Source organism: Micropterus dolomieu, linkage group LG12 (genome assembly GCF_021292245.1).
Source record: "Micropterus dolomieu isolate WLL.071019.BEF.003 ecotype Adirondacks linkage group LG12, ASM2129224v1, whole genome shotgun sequence".
In the NCBI taxonomy this organism is placed as follows: domain Eukaryota; kingdom Metazoa; phylum Chordata; class Actinopteri; order Centrarchiformes; family Centrarchidae; genus Micropterus; species Micropterus dolomieu.
This window is the reverse complement of record NC_060161.1, coordinates 13,612,091-13,639,496: the sequence shown is the minus strand read 5'-3', so window position 1 is coordinate 13,639,496 and position 27,406 is coordinate 13,612,091. Positions and strand designations below refer to the sequence as shown.

The 27,406-nt window shown below is 43.4% G+C and overlaps 1 protein-coding gene across 3 annotated transcripts in view; it reads right to left on the bottom strand.

Moving 5' to 3' along the window:
* kdm6ba (lysine (K)-specific demethylase 6B, a) overlaps positions 1–27,406 on the bottom strand; it is a 101,951-nt gene that overhangs the window by 19,713 nt on the left and 54,832 nt on the right. For 2 of the 3 annotated variants that reach the window (XM_046064111.1, XM_046064112.1), the window contains one exon: positions 8,922–8,983. The gene's annotated coding sequence lies outside the window, so the exon portion shown is untranslated. Of the gene's footprint in view, positions 1–3,677; positions 4,059–8,921; positions 8,984–27,406 lie in introns of those variants that run through there. The other variant, XM_046064113.1, reaches the window with a different exon arrangement.

The following is a 27,406-nucleotide window of genomic DNA, read 5'->3' as shown; positions in this document are numbered from 1 at the left end:
TCATCGGCGGTGGCAAAGAGCCAGAGATAACAGAGAGGAACTGAACTCGGAGGGAAAACTTTCGCCTTTTTCTCTCACTCGGCTGAACAGGCAAATAGGAGGTAAACTGTTACTGTTACTCTAACACAGCTCTATTCACGTAGTACAGATTTAATCTCCAGACAGTGTCTTTTTCTGTAGTATCGTTGTTGATTCCATGTTGGAAATGCTGCCATGGCTTACGTTAGCCTATTTGCTCGGCTTGTGGCTGCCCACTCCTATAAAAGCTCTCAGTTAGTTCACTACTCAACTTCTGGACTGAATTATACTGAACCGTTCATCCTTACCGTTCTCAGGTCCAAAATACAGCATTAACAGAAACCGGAGCGAGACAACAGCTGCGTGTATGACCAATATTTACATCAGGGAAGTCTAAGCCTCGTCGTTGGCTGGCAGTATAGCAGGGTCCTGTTGGGCCATAGGAACTAAAAAGAAATTTGTAATATTAACGATGATGTATTCATCCATACATGTTAGTGATTAATGTAGTCCATGCTGCTTTTCCATGTTTCAAACCTAAAAGCATTTCATGCGCATACCCTCCTTTAGTTTGAACTATGTTTTTGCTTTTATTGGCTTCATTTGTGATTTAAACTCATTTGAACCTTATTATTTCTGCGGCATTGACCCAATTTTCCCTCAAGATCATTAAACCTTAATCACATTATATTCTACAGCGTGCCTGTTATATTTGCTCTTTTCACTATTTTGCATTTCATACCTAATAGAGCTAAAATGCCAGACAATGACCCTGTAAATATGCCAGACCCTACTGAAGTCAGGAGCTTCCTGTTTGTTGGTGCCTGGTCCCTACTCTGAGAGACCAGGATCCACAGCAGGCACTCTCACACTGCATGGTGGAATTCCACACTTGGTTGACTGAGTTTTTGCCCCCCTTTGCCCCCCACCAAACTCTAAACTCTTCATCCTGCAGCCATAAACCCTACAGCCAGTTATACTGCAATAAATTTGAATGTACTATAAAAATACTGTACTTAATGTCAATAAACATGCAATAGCTATGATAGTGTCCCTTTGGATGTTCAGTGTTTCTTCTGACATGATGTGACAGGGAATTCCTCAACTTCTTTCCAAATACTGTGCCAGCTAAAATGTAGGAGACCTTGTGTTTTCACGCCTAACCTCTTGGGTTGTGTGGGGAGTGTTTGAGAAATCTTCAGCGTGACAGATGTTGTCTCACACCTTCCTTATTCCCACTCTCTCATTTTGTGTTGCTCTCTAGAGGAGAAACGACACCCTTTACTGGAAAGGCTGCAACAGCGTGGTGTCATACAAAACTGGCGTTTCATCATGACCTCCGACCACTTCCCCACCCGCTTCCCTTTGAAACAAACACACACAAACACGGTTTTATTTGTTTTCTGAATCAGGAGAATGATGCAGGAGAACCCCCCAGAATCTGATTGACTGTCACATGGCCAACACACACACACACACACACACAGCTGGTTTCATTCCGGTCAACTGTCGAAATAGATGTGTAAGCACTTTAAGCAGGCCTACTGACCCATTTCCCATGCCAGCCCACACATAAAGGAAAATCTTAATTAGATCAAAGTAATCCTTAATTTGCTTTTACCAGCCTGTAACATCCTGGTCACAGCTACTGAGTTGTGGGGTGAGGGTGGGAGTCCTGACACACACTTACACACACACACTCCTCTTCTGATTACTCAAGTTGTGTGACTCAATCGCTATTGTTGAGTTAGCAGCCTTATTTCCACCGTCATCTCTGTCTCCCTCTTCCTCCTGGCACGCGTGTGTAACATTTCAATATTCCCCCATGTTCGTCATCACTCATAGTAAAATGGGCGGCGATTGTTCATTCACTCACTCACACACACGCGCGCGCGCGCTCCAATTGAGATCACGGGACAAAACGGGGGCGGGGAAGAGCTGTGGCAGCACACAGACAGCCAAAAGTCTGTGTGGAGCGATTCGGAGCTCCAGCTTTTTACAACCTCCGACATCAAACGCAGAGACAACCCGCGCCACTGGTTTCCATGCCAATCGATCTGATTGATCGGAAGTGGACCTTCAAAGGCTTTTCTTTTTTTGTTTTCTTCGCGACCCCATGCCAGCACACTCCCGCTCTTCCTGATCTGGGCTCGTTTATTGCGGGTCATAAAGTGACAATCCAGCCACAAATTCCCCATCAACTGCAAAAAGAAAAAGTGACTAACGTTTAACCTCTGTGGGAGGAGAGGCAATAACAACCACCATATCAACAACTATGGATTGATTCCAATAAGACATCGCCACGCCCCCAAACTACTCGACATCGTCCTTGTTTAACCTCCACTGTTTTGGTATTTGTTACTCATCGCTGTGCGCAATGTGGGTGAAAACTGCCCAAAACGCACGGGCCAAAAAAGACACAGGCGCCAGCTGGGTGTGTTAAGGTGCGTGGACTGTAGGCATAACTACACCCAGCTTACTCCCGTTGGTTTTATTGACGTCATAGCTTGCGTGGAGCAAGATAAGAGCGCCAAAGGTGTTTGAAAGTCACAAGGTGAATTCGGTTTTCAATTTTGGACGAGTGGTCCCTCTAAAAGGTGATGATTGGATAACAGATCACGTTGACCAAACAATACTATGTGGTCATACTTCAGTGCACTGAAACCAGACCCTAAGGACAGCACCAAAACACCGCCCCCTCCCCCCTCCCCAAAATGAGAGCTGATGCAAATCACTTCCTTTCAATCCGGCTCTTTGTGTGCGTAAGGATTGACTGGAGGGTGATGGGGGGTGGCAGCTATCCATTCACTTTATACGGCTGCCGACCTCAGTGATCCTGCCCACCCCCCACTCCTACACACACACACACACACACACACTAACACAATGGCGTGAGATCTCCTTACACAGGCAATTTCTCTCCTTGTCCTCTAGCTCTCCTTCAATTTTCAAGCCATGGGATGATCATGAGTGTTCAGGGGCAACAATGACCAAGCTAGGACCCGGGGTGTCCCAACGCAATATAAGGATGAGGTATTTTTCACTATTTAATGATTGGATGTATTAGGACGAATACTTTGTAGGCTACTCTTACCAGTTATTATCAGCCATTTAGCCAAACTGAGTCCTACACTGAAATATACATACCCTCACATAGCCTTCCCTGGGACAAAACTTTGGGGAGGGGGGGTTGGGGCATTTGACAAAAAAAGCCCATAAACCCCACATTCACATCAAAGCCAATTTACAGAAACTACTCTCATCCACGTGCCCTGTATGATTAAACATGTCCGGTAAAGATGATCAACCGTGGATGAGGAAAACAATTCGCCGAACAGACAAACGCGTGGGATTCACCTGGGTTTGAGAAATAACACAGCGAAATTCCCCCACCTCATCGATCACACGAGCAAGCGCCCTGCTTTAATAAATTACAATAATTCACTCCCTGCTGTCCTGAATCGCAACAGATCGTATTTCAATCAACAACAAAACGACCTGGTACAACATATAATAAGGTTAATGAAGACATAACTCGACATACTGACTTGGGTTAAAACTTAACGTTACTTTTTTTCACGAGCAGTAACTTTGCCTGCTTACAAACCAAAACATAGTCGACTGGGCTTTTAAATGCTCCCAGGTCACACAGCACTCACCGTTCATTTAAGTAGGTCACTTTCAAATGGACGCTCCAGAAATAAAATAATTTCCAAATAGAAATATCCGGTTCCCTGAGGTCCACAGTAGCCTTTTATTCCGCAAGTCTGAAGCGCCGAGTCTGCAGAGAAATTCCCGACCAGCCGGCTGAGCGGAGAGCAGCCCAGTAATCCCGTCTCTGTCGCGTCCTCTCGACACAAGCACGAAACTTGAGCCGCCTGACCGACCGGAGGGCGCCTCTGTGATGTCCGCGATAGGTCTGTTCTTCTCTATATTCTGGTTATTATTCCGTTTGATGGCTGCCTTCGCCGTGCTGCGACAGCCCCGCTCGCTCGGCTCTCTGTATCTCTCCGCGTCGAGCTCCTTTTCTCCTCAGCTATACACACACACTCACACACAGACAGCCGGGCAGGATCGTATTGCGCTGAGCTCTGTTTTAAAGGGACAGACATGGACAGACTACGCGTGCTCACACAGAGGCGCGCGCGTACACGTGACGTCACCCCGGAATTCCCTGACAGCAAAAACTGGCACCGAGTCCGACTACCGGTACCGGAGCTGCTGCTCCAGCCCCCTCCTGGACGGGTTTTATTAATTTTAACTCCAGAGGTTTTTTTTTTAGGCAGACTCGTGACCGACTGCTGGACTCTGTGAACAGCGCCACAGCATATTTCCGTGTGACCGACTATTTTTGGATGAGGAAGAGTATTAACCCCGTGACGCCATATTATCACAGGAAGACAGATACAGTGTTATGGTTAGGTTTAGCGGACTATAAATAGCATGTAAAGCCCTTACCTGGACCTAAATATTCTAAAATACACTTATGAATGGGTTATAACCTAGACTGTAGACTTCATCTTTGCAATGATGAATAAGGCACACACACTGTAAGATACATACAAGTATGTTTACACTGCTCTAAACATGCACGTTTATTTATTTTTTTTATAAAGGGTTTATAAGCGGTAACTAATGGCTTTATAACAAATATTTAAAGTATTTGCAAATTATTTAAAGATCGGTTAAAGGCCATTTTAAAAAAAATTTTGGATTGCAAGTTGCGAAAAAATCCCTTTTGCTGATCATTTATTATTTGGTAATAACAGTTATTAAGTTGCAAAGTAATCCATTAATAATTGCTTAATAAGCTGTTAGCTGTTCTCACGACTTTTCACAACCTGCACGGCCACCCAAAAGTTGCTTTCAAAATTAGTTGATATACAAAGTAGTAGTAAATGACTTAACCATAAATAAAGCTTATTTACAACCATTTATAAAGGTGCCTTATTAAAGAGAGGTATTTATTCTGCATGCAGACTTACACCTATGCTCAGATACTCCCTGTTTTGCATTGTTCAGTACAGTTGCTGAAAAACTGACACTCTATAAATAATTTTTTATGATAAAATATTCAACCCACTGTGAAATGTTATAGACAGTATGTATATCTCCTATCAACTGTAGGATGTAATAGCGTGTATACAGTGCACATTCGTCTATTCGACAGTGTAAGATAAAGCTAAAACTAATGTGAGATGGATTGATGGATATAAATAAAGTCTGAGTTATGAGGCTTATACATTTCTTATTCTTGTCCAGTAGGTGACATTAACATCTTACATCTCATGCCTGTGCGCACAGAAGTATAAGAATTATATGCTGTGTGCTCAGAGGCAGCCAACTAACGCCCTGTGTGAGGTAAACAAGGCTTTGAAAAACACAAATGGGTCTCTCTAAGCCCGGAAACATTTGTTCCAGCTTTTCCTCGCCAAAGTAACCATCCTGTACTCTGTAATAATGCCAAAGAGCCGCATTGGTACAACCAACAGTATGTGTCCCACACACACTCACACACACACACACACACACACGTGTTGAGGTTATATTAGAAAGCACTGCATCAGCAAGACAGCAAGACAACACGAGGCAAAATTAGCTGCCTCAGGGAGGATGGGAGTGTGTCACGGATGATGCTGAGACGATGACAAATAGGTACACAAACATGTAGTTTATTTATGGCCATAAGGATTCTAAAAACAGCAGCATAAACAATACATTCAGAAAATTATGAAACCTCTCTCTGCCTCGGTACAAATAAACTTTCACTGTCTGTTCTTAGGTTACTCACAGTATGTTTTGACATAACTGAAGGCATTTCTACTTTTGTTAGTATGCAGCGAAGAGTGACAAGGGATGTGGGCTGGTGCACTAGATTCAAACTCCCAATGAAGTAAGTGCATGGCATGTGTGGTATGTACCACCAGGGTGGATGTAGAGTCTATTGTCAAGTGACAATGAATTGTTCAATAATGTGTTTTGTGCTGAGAAAGAAGGGGGACGCAGCGCACTGGGAGGCCGTGTGCTGCTATATGGATGTTTTGTTTTCGTCCGTTAAAGCCTGTGTGGAAAAATTAGCAGTCTCGTGGGACATTTTTTTAAAGTGTGCTGGCCATGATGGAAGCATTTGCAGCTTCTAGTGTGTCTGCAAAAGTGGGTAAAAGTAAGAGCAAAAATCAGGAGTAAATTTGGTACGTAGTAAATTTGTCTGCAAATGGACTGAAGTTGCCCCTCCCCCCAAAAAACCCTGGCAATTAAATTCCAGATGATGTAATTACATATTCCATAAACCTGCACCCTAATGTTATAATCAGTATGTATATTATAATACACCAAGTCAGCTGGAAAGACTTTTTATAACAACATCTGGAAGCTGTTACACCCTGAATTGCTGCAGTCCTTAATTAGCTATCGGAGCTGTAAACTAGTGCATTCTGTATATAGGCTATATATTATCTGCTTCTCATGGTGTCCATTCAATTTCTGCACTGGCCTCTCCTGCACAAAAATAGACTTACTGACTGGACTATGAAAATGTGATGCTCGTGCTTCATGCTTGTGTATGAAGCTATGTTTTCTATTGTAGTTTGGCTTTCATCTGAAGTTATATTATCTTCTCATATTGCTCCCCGTGAGTTATATTATTAGCAAATCTTCCATTAGGTGAGTTGAGAGTGTCTCAAGTGTGCGACTTTACTCTCCTCTTTGTGTGTGTCAATGTGTGACTGTACTGTAAAGAGTGTGGTGAACAGGAAAAGGATTGCTGATTGATGTGGGCATGGGTGGGACTCTAGTGTACCGCACACACACGCACGCGCACACGCACACACACACACACACACACACACACACACACAGCTTCAGCTTCCTCCAGCTGTTTCTCTTATAGATGTACTGTATATAACAACAGTCTGAGAATATTAAATTTATGTCTGAGCTCAATTCCCATTCTTCCTCTCCCACAACAAGGGAAGCCAAGGCATTACAGTCTGTCCCGGGGGTCCCAATGTGTGTGTGGCAGGAAGGGACAATAAAGAGAAAAAAAACTTGTGAGGCACTGTGTGTTTAAGTTCTTACAGCTCTTATGCATTGTAGCAATCCTGTATTTCATGTGTGTGGAAGGGAGACAGGCGTGTGTACGGTGGGGACCTTGTGTGTGTAATTAAAGACATCGGGGACAAGGACGACTTAGTTCTCACACTCCAAATATATATATAGATTTAGCCGCCCACCCAGGGGTACGAGCCCCAAAATTCCTGTCATACCAGCCACACGCGCACACACACGCATGCACGTTTAAAAAATAAACAGCACGTAATACTGATGAGGTCCATACAGCAGAAGAAAGAAAGTATGCATGTGAGCGAGTGAGTGTGCTCAGCAGTCGTAGGAGACTGTGTCCCTGGTACAGATGGTACTTCTCAGCCTCTGATATGTAGGATTGTGTGTGGGACTGTGTGTGTGCATGTGTGTGTACATGTGGCATACCGTGAGTCAGCCTTTTGGGTACACTGAGAGGCCGACAGACACGATAATCATCACCTCCACGCACATAGTCACATACAGTCACAGCGAGACAGACAGACTGGCTTAGCACACCCACATATAGCAGCCATGAAGCTAGCTGATAATTAGGCTCCTTATTCAAGGAGAGTGGAGCCGATAGGGAGCCGGCTTTCCCACTAGTTTCTCAAACAACCTAATCCCGACTGTAGCTCTATGATAAGCTAAGTGCTCCACTCCTGCTTAATATACTCACTAGCCCAAAGTTACACATATTGAAGAAGTAAATTCCACTTAGAGGAGCTTATATAGCTCAGATGGATCTTAAAAGAATTCATAATTTTGTTCAGAAAATTGTATAACTGGTCAATTTTTTTTCTTAAAAGGTGAAAGCGTGGACACAAACATCATCCCATGTGTCTCTGTTTGGTAGATAATTGGCTTTGGTGCTAAATGCTAAAACTTTAGTATACACTATTAGGGTTGGTCTGCCTTAGCCATGCCGTGATGGCTTTTTGGTACATTCAGATATTTTACTTTTTACTAATCTCACTTTTCATCCATTTTGGAGCTGCATCACGTTGTTGTTGATGCAAACTGAACATACACAGCTGTTGCTTCACATTAAAAGCTTTCCCGTGACTATCACAGAGTTAGCCGAGCTTCATTAGCAGAGCTATGCTTCAGTAAAAACAGCTTTAATCAATTTGGTGAACTATTTGGTCAGCAGTGCAGTTATGAATACTGCAGGGAGGATTAGTACAAACAGAATGGTCGTGTGAAATCAGTGGTATCACAGTAAATGCAAACTTTGTTTGAAAAGTGTCACTTTAATAGTGCGTATGATGTCCAAAACATATCTATTTGAAAAAGTAAACCTGGATTAATATATTGGTACAGACTTACTCTTAAAATGTAGGCCTGCAACTACTGCAACTGTACGCTGTGGCTTTGAAGAGCAAACAATTGAAAGTTTGATATTTGACTCAGAGGGCCTAAAGTACACACCTCTTTGAGGACAATCACACACACACGCTTACACTATTCATATAAGGAACTGTTGACTTTTCATAAGTATGAGCAATTGTAAGAAGGAGCAGTGGTCAACTCACACCCATGATTTGCAACCGTCCTACCTAGATTCTCAAACTAATGAATGTGTGTGCATAATGAACTTTCTGTTTTACTCACTATCTGTTGACACATTTCACTCTGTTGCTTTACCTGTCAAAACTACCTACTGTACAATGGAGCTTGTGTGTGTGTGTGTGTGTGTGTGTGTGTGTGTGTGTGTGTGTGTGTGTGTGTGTGTGTGTGTGTGTGTACATAGGAACAGACTAAGCAAGGTGAAATCAGAGGAGAAGAAACAATGTATACTGTAAGCTAAAACAAAGCCTTACCTGGTGATTATGGGTAATGTAGACCGTCTCTTTCAGCAGGCCAACATGACACCTCCCACCTCCTGAAACCACAACATGGAGGAACAAAGGTCAGTGTGGAGGTCGAACAGTGTCAACTATAGTAGCAGGGAGGGGCTGGGCACAACTCTAAAAGGATACTGTTCAGTGTTTCCTCAATATGCGGTCATGACTGCCACCACTAAAATTTCTCATGATCATTAAACTACGCGCTACAAATGTTTTCACTCGCACACTGTGCGCGCACGGCAGCACTCAATGCTCTGCTCGCTTCCTCTCCTCGTTCTATGCAGAACATACGTGACAGATTGTGTTATAAGAGCAGCGTAACTCTGAATCAGGAGGTGCGTAGCAAATGTCTGATTGTCCGAGCGGCAGAAAGTGACGGTGAACGCGAGCGGAGGAAAATATTCTGGCAGTAAATGTACAGTGTCTGTTACAGTGTGTCAGCTTCTCAAGACCAAGAAAAGTCTGTTGTTTCCCACCTGCTGGAAAAGTGATGCCGGTTAGCGCTAAGTTAGCTAACATCTCCCCTCCCCTTCAGACTGCAGCTGAGCAGGAAAACTTCTACAGCAGCTGCTTTGTAACTTAACATTAGCTCAATTTATAGAAAATAACTGGAAGCTGTATTTTATTACTGCCTACTTGTCCAATGTTGAGAACATCAGGTACAAACTGATGTAGCCTGCAGCTCAGTCCTGTACAGACTGATTCAATTATTTTTCAGTTTTCAGTCTGAAAAAGTGGTTTTGGAAAAGAAAGGACGGAGGTGACTGGAGGAGCTGAGGTTAGTAAAGCTAATTAGTGAGGTAAACTAGTCCTTTTAAGCTAATGAGGAAACATTTCTTTTTGGATTTTAATGCGCAAATAAAATGCACCTCGGAAGGGAGGAGGTTTCTCATGTTTATTTTTTATTTTAATGTTTACAGATAAATGTCAGAAGCTGTAAAATGAAGACACAAAAGGCAAACATGAACAGTCGTATCTATAATGATTCTGAGGACATATTAACAGGGTTTTCCTGCCGTTAAGGCTTCGGGGTGATGCCCAAAACATGCTGTGCCATCACTGTAAAATCCCTGTGGAGCAACAGAACCAACCAAATTACTTTCTCCAGATCTAAAGGTTGTAGTTCCTCCAGTAGACTGATCTTTGGCTGTTGTTTATTTATTATCTGCTCTAGCTTTTCCAAGTATTTTTTCAGAGATATGGTGAAAATAATGGCCCAATATGATGTGAAATTACATATTTTTCATCAGAAAACATAAACTTTTCTTGGGGGACCACCCCCAAACCCCCCCGACCAACACCAAATCATTCATCTATAGCTATTCTAAAGTGCATCGCATGATCATGGACACAAGAGCAATGTTGCTGAGACATGTTGTGTTGGGGTTTTATATTCAGACAAAAATTTTGCTTCCCAGACGCTGGGGAAACACTGAAGTTTACTTTTTTTGTGAATTGTGACTATTTTTTCAGGGGTGCGGGCACTGTTGAAAAAAATCCTAGAGGAAACACTGCTGTTGCATTGCTTGATCAAAATTCACACACACACAAAAATAAAATCTATCACAAGAGACTGAAGACAACATAAAGTCACATGCACCCTTTTATATCCATTACATTTCACCTGTGTAACAATATTCAGCCACTTTTTCCACAAATCTGTGGTTTAACATTGTTCTGCAGTGAAGTGTGTTCGGGATGATGAGGCGTTTTTGTCAGGTCAAACACGTGTGTGACATTCCAGTGTGCGCTGAAGTTAATCAGCACTTTGAAGGTAAAAAGATCAACACCTATTTTAATCCATTCCCTTGTGTCATCATACATGTGTGACGTTTGCTGACTGTTCTGTGGTCATGATGTTGTCAATATGTCACTTGGTGTGGCTTATGAAACTGTGTGTGTGTGTGTGTGTGTGTGTGTGTCAGCCAAAATGCACAGCAGGGCCTGGCCTAGTGCTGTGGCCATCTGTGTGTGTGTGTTCCTCGTGTGCCGCCTGTTCAGTGAGTGTCAGTGCCGGGACACATGACTAAGAACAGGTGGCACTCAGGTTTACCTCCCCACCCCCCCAACATGCACACATAAAACACACACACACACCTACACTTGCACCCTGAGAGCACACAAAGTCTGCGATGGTGCTCAAACACAAAAACGGACAAGGTTACTCAAAAAATGCACCACACACACACCACAGACAACAGTGAGAGGAACAAATTGACACACACACTTTCTATCTCTCGTATGCACTCACATTCACAGGATGTGCCCTTTAAACAAATGGTTGTGGTTGATGCTAGTCGCAAATGTCACCCACTCTCTTACCCCCCCCCCCCCCCCCCCCCCCCCCCCCCCACACACAAACACCTTACATGTAACCAATCTGTCCTCTTCCTCCTCTCTCCTTCTATAACATCTATGTGACCACTGACCTGCACCGCAAAGACACTGTGTCCGTTTTGCTTTTGTTAGGTATACACAACTTTTTTTGGTGACTGCACTGTTGGTTCATGTCCGTGTTAAAGTGTCAGCAGGGAACGGCAAAGTCAATTATCTACTACTAAAGATACAAGGATTAATTTGGTGTCTGTTCCCACAAACCAATGTCCTGTCAGAGCTGAAAGCCTCTCTGTCTTTCACTCCTCTCATCTTCCCTTACTCATTCTTCTATTTTCTTCCTTCCCTGTCTTTCTTTGTCTCGCTCTGATAATCTACCTACAAGGCTGAAACATAAAACACGCCCACAAACGGAGGCTTCCATATGTATCTCTGTTGAGCCTGTACACACGGAACCAACGCAATATACACAGCCTAAGGCAGCTTGTGTGCATGTGTGTGTGTGTGACAGTTGTGTCAATACGAGGCAGATATAGCTGGCTCAGCCTTCACTGATCTTGCAGCCTGGTGGTGAAGGCCCCAAACCTTTGAACTCAAGGTCAAAGGTCACACCCCCTAAAGGGGCCACAGCTGGCCCCGCTGTAAAGGTGGACTGGCTGTTTGTGTATGTAGGTGGGTGAGGGGGAATGCGGGCGAGAAACAGCCACCTTAAAGAGAAGGCATGCCAGGCAGAGCAAATGTGTGTGTGTTGGAGGCCGAATTGTTGCGAGGGTAGAATATATTCTTTCATGACACATCGAATAAATGTCACAAGCTTTGACATAATCATTTGACCTTGATCAATATCAGGACTGTGGGGAGCGGAAAGGGGGAGGTGAAAAACATAAAGAGACAGTGAAAGAGAGAGAGAGACCTTGGCAAGGCAAGGAAAGCGAAATTGCAGAAAAGCTATTGAAATACATTTTAAAATAAAACTGATGAAGACAGATAACATGTGAGGGAGAACATGAGAGAAATAACGAAAGGCTGAGCAAGCAAGAGATAGAAAGATATAGAAAGTGGTGTTTATCTTTTGTCTGTAAAGGTTAACCAGTGGGAGCAACTCACTTTGACATTAACCAGCACAGAGAGAGAGAGAATGGCAGAGGGGTGGAGTAACAGAGACTTTGCTCAGAGGTGGAGAGCAGAGGAGATGTAGATGCTAATGTGAGGAGGGGGGGGGAATGGTGTAAAGGCCTTGAGCCAGGCAAAAGATGAAAAGGAGGAGAAACCAAGACAGACTGAGAGATAAGGAGAGAGCTAAAACAGAGCAGGGCTGGTTTGACAAAGACAGATGGGGGGTAAGAGAGAATTTAGTGTGTAGTATTGTACAGAGTTGTTTAATCTAGCTTTCAGAGCAAAAAACAGCACTGCGACTAAAAGCAAGAGGATCTGTTGGAAGTAACTAGTAACTAAAGGTACAGTGAGAAGATGAAATATCATCCAGGAAGTCCAGTTTGAGAAGTAGATGAAGATAAATAGCTTGAATGATTTCCCAACTCAGTCGATCAAATGCCATGACAGTCACATTAACAGTAGAAACATACATTTAAAGTTACAAAGTAATCAGAAATGGGTGCTGTGACGTATGTGAGCCAGGTTCAACTTCTTTGCTGAGTGGCCCTGCAATTTCAAAGACATGGTATAGTTGTAATAAATGAAGGGGCTGCTTTTTTGTACCTGCTTTTTTTAATAATATAATAATAATAATATTAGCTCCCGCACACTGTCTTGTTTATTGCAGATTAATGTATTAATTCAGTCTAAACAACCTTGTTTTTAAAACACACAGTCGTCCAGGTTATTAGACAAGCATTCCATCTTAGAAAATACTAAGCTGTCAAAGGTACTATTGTCTTAGAAACCAAAGACCTAATATGCTAAACACATAGCCACATAATGCACTTATGTAATTAAGTACACACACCATTCTGTTCCATTGATGCAATGTGTGTGCACAATCTGACACCTGCGTTCCTTTTTAAAAGGAACCCTGTCTTACTGCTTTGCCGCATAGTGTACATACTGACCAACTGTATACAGTACAATCAGCACATTCACCTAACAGCACACGCACGCACACACACGCACGCACGCACGCACATGTCCTCAACATGTGTGAACCTGCATGGCGTGAGTAAAGTAGCCATGCCTGGGCTGCTCCAAGTGATTCAGTAGGTCTCTTCAAGTTGGGGCAGCAAGCTTCATACCTGCACACACATACACACACACATGCACGTGAAATAGCAGGCTGCTGCAGGACTGGTGGTAAATGACAGGCTTTTCTTCTTCTGAGTCTGCCTGTGTGTCCCTCTGTGCCATGGCCGTTTGTCTGCTGTGATTTCTGTTGTGTGTTTACTGGGTTACTACCCAGAACAGGATAAATCCTTAAATGAAGCTTTGGCAAAGTCACCAGCCTGGGGGTGGATACTACAATATCCGGGCTAATCATGAGCGAGGACACTTTGTTTTGTGAACAGCTTCAGATCTGCTTGGAATGCTGTCACACCACATCCTGAACTTGTGTGTGAGATAAGGACATTTGTATGAGTGTGCTGTTGTTCAAGTTGTTTGAATGGCAGGAGGAGGTGGTAAGGCCCCTCTGTGCTGGTTAATCGTACTGTTGGGCTACAGTGAAACAATGCATTACTGGTTTTACGTTATTCCATTCAGCTGGTTGGATAAAACTGTTCAGATGTTCTTCGTGTGTCTCCATGTTTTTATCTACTCTCATTGGATAACTATATTTCTCTTCCAAACCTCTAAAAACCTAAACAGAGATATTAGGACTCTTCTTTGCATTTTCTGTCAGATGTGTTACTATTTAAAAAGCTACATAGCAAATATATCAAATGTCACGCCACTCATGCCCAATAAACTGGATTTAAGAGGAGAATGTTTTATTTTTGTGTGCATGTATAAGAGAGGAAGCAAGTCTGTTTTCTGTCTCATTTGCCTATAAACATACATGTTTGCAAGGTCATGGCTGGCAGAGCTACAGACAGTGAGGAGGAGTGTCAGGTTGACTGTGGTCGGGCTGTTTGGCTCGGTGAACTTCTGCCACATGGCTTCAGTAAAAGGTCATGGTCAAAACCAAGCCTGGCTCACGAACCACCACACCCACTCTGACTCCCACACGCACAGATGCGAAGAAACGAATGGATAAAAGTAACAAGCGAGACAGACCCACTTCCTCTTTGGGGACAAGCAGCAAAATTACACCCACTTAAAGAGGAGGAGGGTGACAGACAGACTCAGCAACTAGTGCTGCACCACACACACACCCCAATACTGTCTGAAAATTCAGCAGCCCTGAGCCCACGACCAGACAAATAGGAAGAGAGAGAGACAGAGAGAGAAGACAAGAATGAACAGTTGGTAATAATTCGTGTCTAGACAGACGCTAATGAAAGCAGCCCGATTGTGGCTGCTGCCAAAATCAAGACCTGTGAACAGTATGATTATGTGTGTGTGAGAGAGAGAGTGTCTGTGTGTGCGCGTCGTGTAAATGGGTGTTGAATATAACCCTTTTAACACTTTTCATGTTCTGTTTTTCCTGTCCTTTCTCTTCTCTTCTCACTCTCTCTTTAATACACAAACCTTACCACAGCAGCGGAGCAGAGAGCGCCGCTCACGGCCACAGCTGCCGACGCCGGCACAGTCTTGTGACGTCAATCCTCCAAAATTAAACATGGCTTTGCCATCAAACATTGAAACTCTGACATGTCAACAACGTCCCTAAAAACAGCGTCTAACGTACTTGTGTACAGAAACACCGTACATGCTCCAAAGGGGTTGAAACCCTCAAGAAAACTTTGCATTATTTGGCTGCCAGCAGTACACATCTAAAATTGCACACCTGGCTGAATAGATGATAATATGTCTCATCTTTAACAGCCTACAAAATGGTGGAATCAGCACTTTGTAATGGCAAAATGGTGAGAGCTGGTCACATTTGAATGTCAAACAGACATGAAGAGACATCAGTTGTGCTGATCACTCAGGCTTGTTCCACTGCAGTGTAATCCTGCTTTTAGCAACACAACTGAAGTCTCTGAACACTGAAGAGTATGCTGACATACTGCTGGTAGCTCGATACCAGCAACAACATTAGAATAAAGAGGAGCAGGCATGCTTAAACATGCTTCACACACACACACACACACACACACACACACACACACACAGTCTGAGAATGTGGCTAGAGACATCCCCTTCATACAAGCTAAACAAAATAAAAACATTTGAGAAATTTCAAACAAGTCAAAAGAATAGCACTCTTCTCACCCTTAAAGGAGCTTCTGTGTGTTTGCAATATGGAGATGGAATTTGAGGTGTTTACAAGGAAGCTGTGGAAGCCCAGGATGCACTCTTACGGTCTCTGGGGCTGAGTGTATGACTGTGTGTGTGGGAGACAAAGTTGGAGAGTGGTCAGGCAAGCCCTGCCAAGCCCACATACCAGTGCAGAGGTGCTAAACTGTACTATCTAGTTGCACAATGCCATTTAAGTTAACCGTCACATACCAAAAAGACTGACTCAGGCCTTTCTAATCACACCACTGTGTGCGTGTTCCCTCCAAACCACAATGATGATTTCATATCTAATAAATATAAAAGGCTGAAAATGGAATTTTCTAATTTGCAGCCAGCCACACACCCTCATTGTCACACTGAAAGCAAAAGTGAGCTGACAAAATGGCATATGAAAGAGCAGTATAGTGTCCGTATAGGTTACAGAGTGTGTGTGTGTGTATATGTGAGCTGCATCTTCTGCATCTGCTCACAAAGACTTCTTTATCTGCTCTGGCACACGTGATCCCCACATGGTGGCTCATACCGTCTTCATAGGACCACACACACACACACACACACACACACAGTGTCTCTCTCTCTCTCTCTCTCAAACACACACACACACACACACACACACACGTATGCGTACTTGCACAATATGACAAGCACTCAATCACTTTCACCAGCAAGCAAGCATATAACCCCATAATGTATACATACTAAACCCCTCCCACCCCCACCCCCGTGTCTGCATGGTAAATCTCTTCCTATAGGCGGCGTTCTTAAAGGCAAAGTATCAGTGTCTGGGCGTTTAAAGGGGAGGCTGTCTGGCTGCCCTCCAGACACTGTGACCCCACACTTCCTGCAGTGGGCAGGCGCCAAAGCAGACGGGCATACAGACACACACCACACGCAGACCTCAACACATGTATAGAATACACAGATACTACAGACAAAAGAGGGTGTTTGTGTGTGTATATATATATATATATGTGTGTGTGGGGGTGAGCCCCTCCCAGCCCTTTCTTGTCACTATTCAGTGTGCAATATCTATCAAGGTGGAACTGCCATAACAAAGAAACTAAGTCAAGCGAGGAGACAGAAAGCAGAACAGAACAAAACAGAGAGAAGCGCCGCAGAAATCTATTTCATGGTGTGGATGAGAAACATTTAACATCCTCACCACACCTTACCTGAGGAACATATGAGAGATGAAGATCTAACATGGCTTTTGCTTCATTCTATCCACATGGGAAAGAAATGTGACCAATGATCTTGCAGCCCTTTTACCACATTATATTATAGTTGACATCTCAGTGGAATCAAAGCAATTCATTTTAATACTCTTTGTACTGTTTGTAACATTGGTAATTGGTAAGTGGGGGAAACTGCTTGGAGTGGTAGACTTCCTTTGATGGCCAATGACCGGCTCTCCTGAGACTTGTAAAAATGTGCCTTGACATCAACACAAGAGCTGGTGGTGATCAGCAGGAGTGTGTGTTGAGTGTGTTCATGAATGTATGCCATGATCATAATGTTCCTCCAGTGTTGACACATTTGATACCAGCATGAAAAATGGACAGCCAATACGAGCTCTGTCATGTCAAATATAAATAACCAAAGACGGCTATAAATAATGTAATGGTGCGTGTACTGTTACGTGTGTGTGTGTGGATTAGATACAGACTGAATATAACATACAGTGGGAGCGACTTTATACTGGGGCCGGATTTCTACCATGCACAAATCTATCAGCGTCGCCATGGAAATACTGTTGTAATCACTGTTGTAATCCTCCTCCATAGGAATTCAAGTGCAGGCAGCCTTATGAACACTCACCACACACACACACATCTAGTTTATGCTAATGCTGCATTTGATCCTTCTGTATCTTGTATTGTGTCTTTATTTGAGGTGTGTGCAGTATGCATGTCTCTGTTCTTGTAAGTGTGTGAGCGTGTGTGCACGTGTGCATAACCATACGTCGAAGACATGCCTGTGTGTGTATGTGTGTGTACGTGTGTAAATGTGTGTCCTTGACCAGCTGCACAGGGCAGAGGAAATGAGGCGGAACTCAATCTGGTCCACACCTGTCTGTCTCTCTCTCTGGAGGGAGGAGCCTAGGGCCTCAAACACACACACACACACACACACACACACACACACACACTCACTGTTCAGTGCCACTGTTCACAATCTGTATGAGCAGATAGATTATGCATGCAGGAGCCAGCTAAGGAGCTTGGATCTATTAATGTATGCACCGAGACAGTTTTATGTTTGTGTATGCTTCATGAGAGAGGGGAAGGACAGACAGAGTGAGAGAGAGAGAGCAATGACGTGTATTTGTGTTAGTGAGAGAGGGAGAGATATTAAAAGAGTGACACACATTAAGCATAGAGAAAGAGAGGATGACAGGGACAGGCGAGGGAGGGGGAACTTCTTGTGGAGAAAGCAGACAGGGACGAGGGATGAGGTGGATAGCGAGAAGATGAAGAGATCGGGCATGACAGTCTGAGCCACACAAGGACAGAGAGGGAGAGAGAGAGGGAGGGAGATTTCACTGGTATGGGAGGGTGGGTGGGGAGGGGGGGTTACTCCGGGACGCCAGAACCCAGTGACATGACACAGATGCACTGTGCTACTGTGTAGCACAGCGGAGGGGGGAGGGGGGTGGAGAACGACAGGGGAGAGAAGACGACGAGGGGGATGGGTGTGCTAGAGCTCACTGCCTCTTTGCTTCCACACTACTATGTGGAGCCGACGACGGCAGGCTCAGTGTGGAGATGAAAACGTGTCTTTTCATGTTGAAGGAGCTACATGTAACATCGGTTCATCATTATAGAACATTATTATAATTACTATACACCTGGTGCAAAGCACAGCTGCTAGACTTAACAAATTTAAGGAGATGAGATCATATCACCCCTGTTCTGTCCTCTCCTCACCAATCAGTTTTGGAGTTGATTTTAACACTTTACTGATTACATTTAAAACACTTTATGGGCTGACGATAAGCTACAGTGTATGATACTGAACTTCTGATCCCTTACGAGGCAGATCCTCAGTACATGTTCTTCTAACTGTTGCTAAGTTTCAGTTTAAGACTGAAGCCAAAATGATACTTTCGGGATCTGTGCTGCGGCAAAGGTTATTTATTCAATTATGAGCGCTGAATGTAAATGTGACCATCTGACAGTCTTTACGCTTTACAATGTGTGTCACCAGGTCAGATTTTGCTGAAAAAGTGCTGCATTGCTTTACAGCCCAAAACAGAAAGAGGGCACTGTGCAGGTAGAGATTAAGGCTTTTTCTTGTAATAGCAGACGGGAAGCCAAAGAGCCTTGTTCAGACATGGAATATCTGACATTGCTGGCTTCATCGGTCTGTTAAAGTGATGGCATTGTGTCATTCAGACAGATGACTTTTGCATAAATTCAGAAAGAGCCACATCGTGCGATATTTGGCAACTGGTACATGCGAAACAGAGGTGACTTACAAATGTTACGATAGCAAGGGAGAACAATGTTCTTTATTCTTTGACAGGATGGATCACTTGTGGATTATTACATTGATTTTTGCAGTTGAAGCCTTAATTAATGACCCCGGTGAATGTGAGGGATGCTCACCTTGGCTTCTCAAATTGAATTCAATGATACATTTTCACATCCGTTACCAAAACTTTAATGTTATCACAGAGCGAATGACATTAAAATGGGACTTCTATTTGCTGACATGCTGCATGTTAAGAGTTTTGCTAGATATTCACTCTTTCGTCCATGCAGTTGGTGTGAATGAAAAATTGAACTATATGATTTTATTTTCTTTGTGCATAAGAGATAATGATTGAGGGTTAGGGTTATATTAAATTTATTACAGTGGCGTTAGAAGGCAGTTCAAGGCACGCATCTCTCTCTCTCTTTCTGTTGCTGCTGCTGCCTGATTTATGTTAATCTGACTGCATCCAGTTCAGATTTGTGTGTTGCAATGTTACTAGGTCCGTCCTACAAAGACTGCTGTCGAGACTTTTGCATAAAAGCGAAGAGACCAACATGTTAAAGTGGTCATATTATGTTCATTTTCAGGTTCATTATTTTATTTAGGGGTTGTACCAGAACAGGTTAACATGGTTTCATTTTCAAAAAATTGCTACAGCTACTCTTTTCACCCTGTGTGTTGAATGCTTTGTTTTAGCTACAGAGTGAAGCATCTCACTTCTATTTGATCGTTGTTGTGAGTTGCACATGGGTGGTACGTAGTTAAGGACTACTAGCCAATCAGAAGCAGAGTAGGGCGGGTCCTGACAATCCGTCACCATAGCTTTGGCCCAGCTGTACATGTACCCAAACCAGCATCCACATCCACATCACATTAACAACATCTTGTCACTGTGTGTGCTGCAGTTCAACGCTTTTGAAGATGTGCCACACTCATTAGGCAAGCATTATGACGCATGTTAAATAGCAATGCAGAAAGGTTACGGAAGTAAAAGGTGGACTACAATCGAGCTGATTACAGGAAGCTCAGGGAACAGTGTTTTCTGTGCTCCCTTTGGGGTGGACTTTTGGCCTTTTCAGTTTGCAATCCTATTAAAATCAGAAGATATATAACACAAGAAAGGAAAAAGCCAAAAAGCACAATATGAACTCTTTAAACTGTCATCAGATTAACGTAAAAGCGTGTACGGGGCTAAAATTGCTTCCAACAAGTTTATCTTCTTCCATAATTCTTCAGTCAGCGGCAGAAGAAACACCATTCATCAACATCATTGAGGCAGGAGGCAACAGCGTGTTTGGGAAATGTAGTCTTGACGGTAGTAATAGAAATGGTGTGACATAAAGGCTGCCAGTCACCTTCACCATTACTCTCATTGGCTTACAGTAATTATGCTGACTTTTGGCAGTGATGTTTAAAATTGCTACATGCAACCATTTTAATTTAGATGCACACATTGTAGCATATAGAAAATTATATATGCCACCTCGTCTGCTCTGTAACACATATACACCCACACACTCGCACATGATCTAATTTCTAAGCAGCATGCATAGGACCTTACAGCAGAAAAATGCGCTTCCACCCACACATACAATCGCATGAATTTTTTTAACTACAGAATGCCAAACATTACCATACATATGTGCATGTAGGCATACTATCAGTCTGCGAACATATAACAGCAGAGCCCTCCATCCATCTATCCCTCGCTTCACCCTTTCCCCCATTCATCTCATCCCCAGCTTTCCTCCATCCCTCCCTTCACACCTGCCAGGCCTACAGCAAGGTCACACACCTCAATTACCCTGTGCACACACACACACAGACACACAGACACACACACACACACACAGAGATACACAAAGAGCTAGAGGGGGAGTGCGATAGGGAGGGAAGATAAGAAAGGAGGGGGCGAGAGCAGATTTCACGCTACCCTGAGCACTGGCTAGCATGCAGCAGAGTTTCTGACATTATTTATGATGTGCAATGTTCAGTACCTGCCCTCTCCTCTCTGCTATATCTTTTACGTGTCTCTGGTTCAGGCGACGATAAGCATTACTCTTTGATAAATACCTATATCAGCCAACCATATGAACAGCAACAAATTTTAGTGTCCGCACACATTCTGTGTAAAAACAAACAGGAATGCAGCTTTTACCCTTACTGTTTACACTGTAACAGCATGATTAAAACATCTAAATAGTGATTATACTTTTCATCAGAGGGAATACACTTGTGTCATGTTCAGACTAAAATATTCACAAAATATGTCATCACAATTTTTAAAACATATCACAACTGCCTGCAGCAGCAACAACAGTGACACTAATGTGCCTTACAAATAACACACCATGAATCCCAATGTGCCTAATAGCCATATTAATGTACTAGCGGTGAATGTGATCGTCCTATTAGGGCTTTTTGTATCTGCAGGCAGACTGCTGTTCACCCATGCAGCCACGGGAGGCAGCCAGCTGTGTTTACACTGTGGGCTAATACAGCCGCCATATGGCAACAGAGTACAGGACACACACACATACACCTCCTGGAAACTGCAAACACACTGCCCAAACAGTACACAGTGCACGCTCTGCCCTGTGTTTAAAGCTCCAGTTTGATTGGAAAATTTGAATAAAAGACTTAGAAGAGTTGGTCAGAGCCTAAAACCTATGAGTGAGAACAAACAGAAAGATTTCCGAGAGAATATTTTGTAGCAGTGGGCGGTGGTAGGGTGAAGGACTCCAGTTTGGGCTGTAACATTCATCAGAACCATAACACTGTTCCAATATATTAAAACCACCTACACATATCGGCCTGTGGCCATCAGCTGATGAGTGTAGGAGTTTGTAATGTCTTAGCCGTCTTATTAAAGGCTTCTCAACTCCCAAAGCATCTTGGACGCATGGCTTTGTTTTGGGTTGTTTGCCTCGAGAATATATTTAGGTTCATAGTTTTTCCTTTTTGCAGATTCTCTGTTTCTCCTGAATGTATACAGAAGGAAGAAGACGGCCTATGCGCTGCTGACATCTGACAGAGAGGAGCTGGAATAGCCTACACACACACTGTGAAGCTTGTAATTCTACACATCAGTGATAGAAATCCTGCGGGAGAGAGTCAGCCTGTCCCCCCCCCCACAATAATCTATACCATATCATATCAGTGCAGTACAGTGGGCAGCACGCAGACTGCTTCCAGACATCTAACACTACTCAAACAAAGGAAAAAATAAATTACAACACCAACACTGACCCCCTACCAAACACACACACGTACTTCTTCCTTCTCAGATCTCTGCAATCAAAGCTATCTGATCACAGTGAGTGTGTGAGTGACAGAGTGTTCCAAAAGCTAAAAGGGTTGAGGGTTTGGACAGATGTATTTCTAGGTTTGGGTTGACACCGATTTACAAGTTTAAGGTTAGGGGGGAATAAAAGGGGACAGGGCAATGAAAGGCAGGAAAAGGGGTAGACAGACTGTGAACGGATAGGGGACAATATAGGAGTGAGGGAAGGAGAGGCAGGGTGCAGACAGACAGAGGAGGGATGGAGGGCTCAACTCCTCGAGACAGATCATGTTACCGGTCTAGGGGCAAACACACACGCACGCACACACAAACACACACACACACACACACACACAAACACTCACTCAGACCCATTAAAGGTCACAGTGCACCCGCTGCCCTCCAGACACACTCATGCAGAGACGTAGATATCCTTGTGAAAACTCCAAGTCAGACATAGCTTTGATTTCTCACACTCTGTTTGATACACACACTGAATGCACACCTGTCATTTCTGGAAATGCATGGCTGGCACAACTGCACTTATGAAATAATGTCTATACATACGTATAAAAGAATCTGCTCAAACAAAAAGACAGCAGGGGACATACATTAGACAGAAAATGAGGCTGGCAATGAAGTAAATTTGAAAGGTTCAACTGGATCTTAAAATAAATTGACTCGTGTGACTTCTGACTCACGTATTGAGAAGAAGTGGAGCGAGAGACATCGTGGGGCACGCATGTGCACACACACAAGCACTGCTATCATAGAAGTTACACAAGTGAGAGGGGTCAGGGTTCAGTGTGTCTGGGTTAAAGAGATAGGCGATGTAACACACAGTGAAAGCAAGAGCAGGAGAGATAGCCCCTTTTTTGTTTCACTGGTTTTCCGCCTCGCCATTCTGTATAAAACGTACAAGCACGGAATTTAGGGGAGGGGACTGTTGTTCCGACGTTAAGCCATCAACGGGGGTAGCAACAGAGCCAAATTGACGTCTGTGTAAAATGGGGGAGCCGGCAGGATGGGACGCTGAAGTGTTACACGTCACGCCTCTTTTGCTTCCGGACCGCCGGAATGCTATCTAAAATCAAACACTGGGGCAGCATTATGCCGGCGTTGTTTAGTTCAGTGTAAAAAAGCAAAGCCGGCGTAATGACGGATCTTCTCTTCGGTGGTACTGCAGGATCTTAGTTTGAAAAGGGCTAGGAAGGGAGGAATAAGATAGGAAAGATGGGGCAGAAATGAAAGAGAAAGAGGAGAAGTGAGGAAATACAGGGTGAACGAGATAATTAGAAGTTGGGGAAGAAGAGATCTCTAACTTCCCTTCCTAGTTGATCAGTTAATTAGAGCTGTCAGACCCTCCAGACAGACACACACACACACACACACACACACACACACACACACACACAGACCGTCATCATCTCCCTGTTCTGCTTTTATCTACCCTCCATCTTCTAAGAAACATAATCAGGTTAATGCATTACTGTAAGTCAATCAGCTGGATCAATTGAGGTCACTGTGGGGTCACTCATGTCATAGCCAATCTTTGTGTGCTTGTGTCTGTGTGTGTGTGTGTGTGTGTGTGTGTGAGACTTGGAGGGCAGAAAGTCTTGTGTGTACGTTTTTGTTTTGCATGTGTCGTTAACGAACATCCACAGATTTGCTAACCTCATTACTGGAGTCAGATGTAGAGTTTAACCTGTATGTATTGCTGTTTTATCACACGTACACACGGTTCATCAGCTGTTTGCATTTGTCTGTAGTCTGTAGAATGTAGTTTGACAAAATTAGGTATAGATAGCAATGGGACTAGGATTAGAAGGGTGCAAGTGACTAAAATGTATGATTTTGATTCATATTATGAAGATGATGGTGATATTGTGACAATATTTACTCTCACTGATCTGAAATCTGAAAGAAAAGACAACCATTAAACTTCCATAAACCATTTTCATTTCAGCACCATATCAGAATAAATTCCCTGTACTACTACTGAATAATTGGTGGACCAAACAAAGAATAAAATAAAAATATCACTTAATATGTGTTAACTTATAGCAAAATAAAAAGTGAAACACATCATATGTGCGGCCCTGGGGCAAATAGACTCACATTAAGCGAGTAAAACTAGTGAGACCTGTGAGACGAGGCAGACCTGAACACTGGTTTCTGCTGTTGGAAGACTGAAACACAGACACATACCTGCGAGTGAACCCAGCCGCTAGACAGAGGTTGTGAAAGCAACTCAGCTTTTCATTCAGAAAGATTCCCAGGCAAAACCCAGCCCAAGTTACCATCTACATTTTCATAAAGTGCACATACACGCCACTTCACACACATTTGCTAAACTCAGATGCACACATAGAAACAACTTCCCATGCGCACACAATGAGAGGCAAGGGCACGGCCACATGACTTCATGAGAAACCCCACAAATAAACAAATACAGAGAAAATGAAAAGGAGAACAGCGTAAGAGCAGAAACCTTCAAAGAGCCTGCACATTTGTTGTATGCACAATTACAGAGTGCAGTAAAAACACAGGGTATGGGCCAATTGTCATGTGTTTGTGTGTTTATGTGAATGTGTGTTTGTGCACTTATATTACACGTTCTATTTTTTTTTCTTCTGAGGTTTACATTTTAGGCATTTAGGAGCTGCTCCTACCCAGGGTGCAACAGCAGGATACGCTTTAAAGCGCATATAATTAATATTACAAGCAGCTAATAATGAATACAAGCTAATACAGCAGAGGGGAGAACACATTCCTTTATCTCAGGAACATTCATGAATCATTAATGGTGAAATAAAGACATGCCTGGTGCAGAAATAGGAGCAAAGACACAATGTCTAGTAGAAGTCACAATCAAATACCTGATAGGTTTGAACTGTAAAGCTCAGCCCTCTTTGTGTGTGTTTAACCGCCCTCCACATTTCTCTTTCTTCTTCTCTTCCTCAGTCCCTCCCCTTTCATCATGAACTATAAAGAACTCTGTGTCCTTCAGTACAGAGATAGCACACTTTAACAATCTACAACCCTTCACATACACATTATGCAAGAGACACTATAAACATACACACTGATGACCTTTGCCAAGCAGTGATAAAATCAGCCACGCGTGAGAGGACTCGAGCATGCATGCAGACACACACAGCTCACAAGCTCCGTGGTAGAGACGAGGCCACTAACAGTCACACAGTCTCAACTGTGTTCAGTTACATGCGTGTATTATATTTTTCACTCTTGCCAATTCCCTGTCTATCTCCAGCACGGCCCTCGCCTGACTGAGACAACTGGAAGCCATTACCTTAAGTCAACAAACCCCAGCCCCTCTCCATCACCCAGAGCAGCCATATGCACCCTCAGCATACTACCTCTGCCTCTGCATGACTATTTTTCTTTCACTCTTCATCTCCAGCCTCCTTTTTCTTTTCTCTCTTTCTAATTGGTACATCTCTGGGACTGCAGCTCAGAGCCTTAACAACTTGAACGAAAAAGGAAGTCAGGCTGCGGCAGGTGGATCTGACCTTCTGCCAGACTGCCTAGCCTCTCTGTCTCTGTCTTTCATCATGTCTTTGTCCCTCTCTTTGTCTCAGTCTCGGCTTATCATATACAGCTACCTTCACGGGCTAGTTTCTATGGTGGATATTCGCTCCAAGGCCAAACCTAATCTGCCTGAGCCCTTTGACCCCGCATAATAGAATTAACCACCATAGCCGTATCCCTCTGTGCCTTAACGAACTGTGCTTTTGAATATAAAACTAAAGTGGTCATAGATAAAGCCACAGACGCCTTTATCTATGACTACACTAGAGCGTTTAGCCACAGAATAAAAAGCTACTGTACTGCCTGTCTGTATGTGAATATACTCTAAATAAACGTGTGCTCTGAACAGCTGACTGTTGTGCAAACAGAATGCTGTTAACAATTAGCACCAATGTCTGAGCAGTATTTAATACACCACATTGCACCTAGGAAATCTTTTAGAGACAATACAAGGCCAGCTGGTACCACCCACTGCATATACAGTTCAGTTATTCTCGTATCCTTCGAAACTTAATACTGGACATTTGTGTAATATTGCTTCAGCACAAACCACCAACATTGTGCAACACAAATCAAAAATGCATCACTCTATACTCTGCTGCACATTGTACTCTGCCAATATTTGCTTTGACCACGCTATGTTTAAAGTAAGTAACTTTCTATTCTGAATATAGATGTCTGTTTTTCTAATCGTTAACCATACATGACGCCCCCACAGCAGTCACTCAGGCCCCGTCCACAGTTTTAAAACCAATACGATATCCGCCCACACCAGCGTTTAGCTGTGTATCAGAGTTGATCTGTCTACATTAAAACGATACATCTATTGGTCGTTGACGTACATTGGGCATGCGCATGCCGGTATAAACATAAAGCAGATGGTCTACTCCGTAGTTACAGAATATTTGGTGAAAGAGTAAGTAGCACTACAGATGAAGAACCACACCAGATTTTATTTTCTGAATGTAACACGGGAGTTAAAAGCGACCGTGGCGGCGGGAAACAGACTGGGGGTCATCGCAAAGTAATTACGGCAACGTGTTATTTGCATGGTACAAAATATTTTAATACAAATACCAATTCAAAAACTCTGTCAGTAGCATCGTATTTCAGCTTTGCATGACAAATAAGACCCAATCAGAGAGCTGGAAGTGAGCGTCTGCATCATCGTTTCTCAAGTCCTCCGTTTTTGCCCGTCGCCACTAAAACGTTCTCTGGAGTTTTAAAACGAAAAATGGGGTCAGCAGCCCCATCCACACTACTGCGTTTTCATTTTAAAACGGAGACCTTTTGCACCTCCTGTCTGGACTAAAATGGCAAATCCGAAGACCTGAAAAGGAGAAGTCTGAAAACGCTGCGGACCCCGTTTTAAAACTTTGGGTAGCGTTTTAGTGTGGACGGGCAAAAACAGAGGACTTTAGAAACGATGACGCAGATGCTCCCACCTCACATTTGGCTC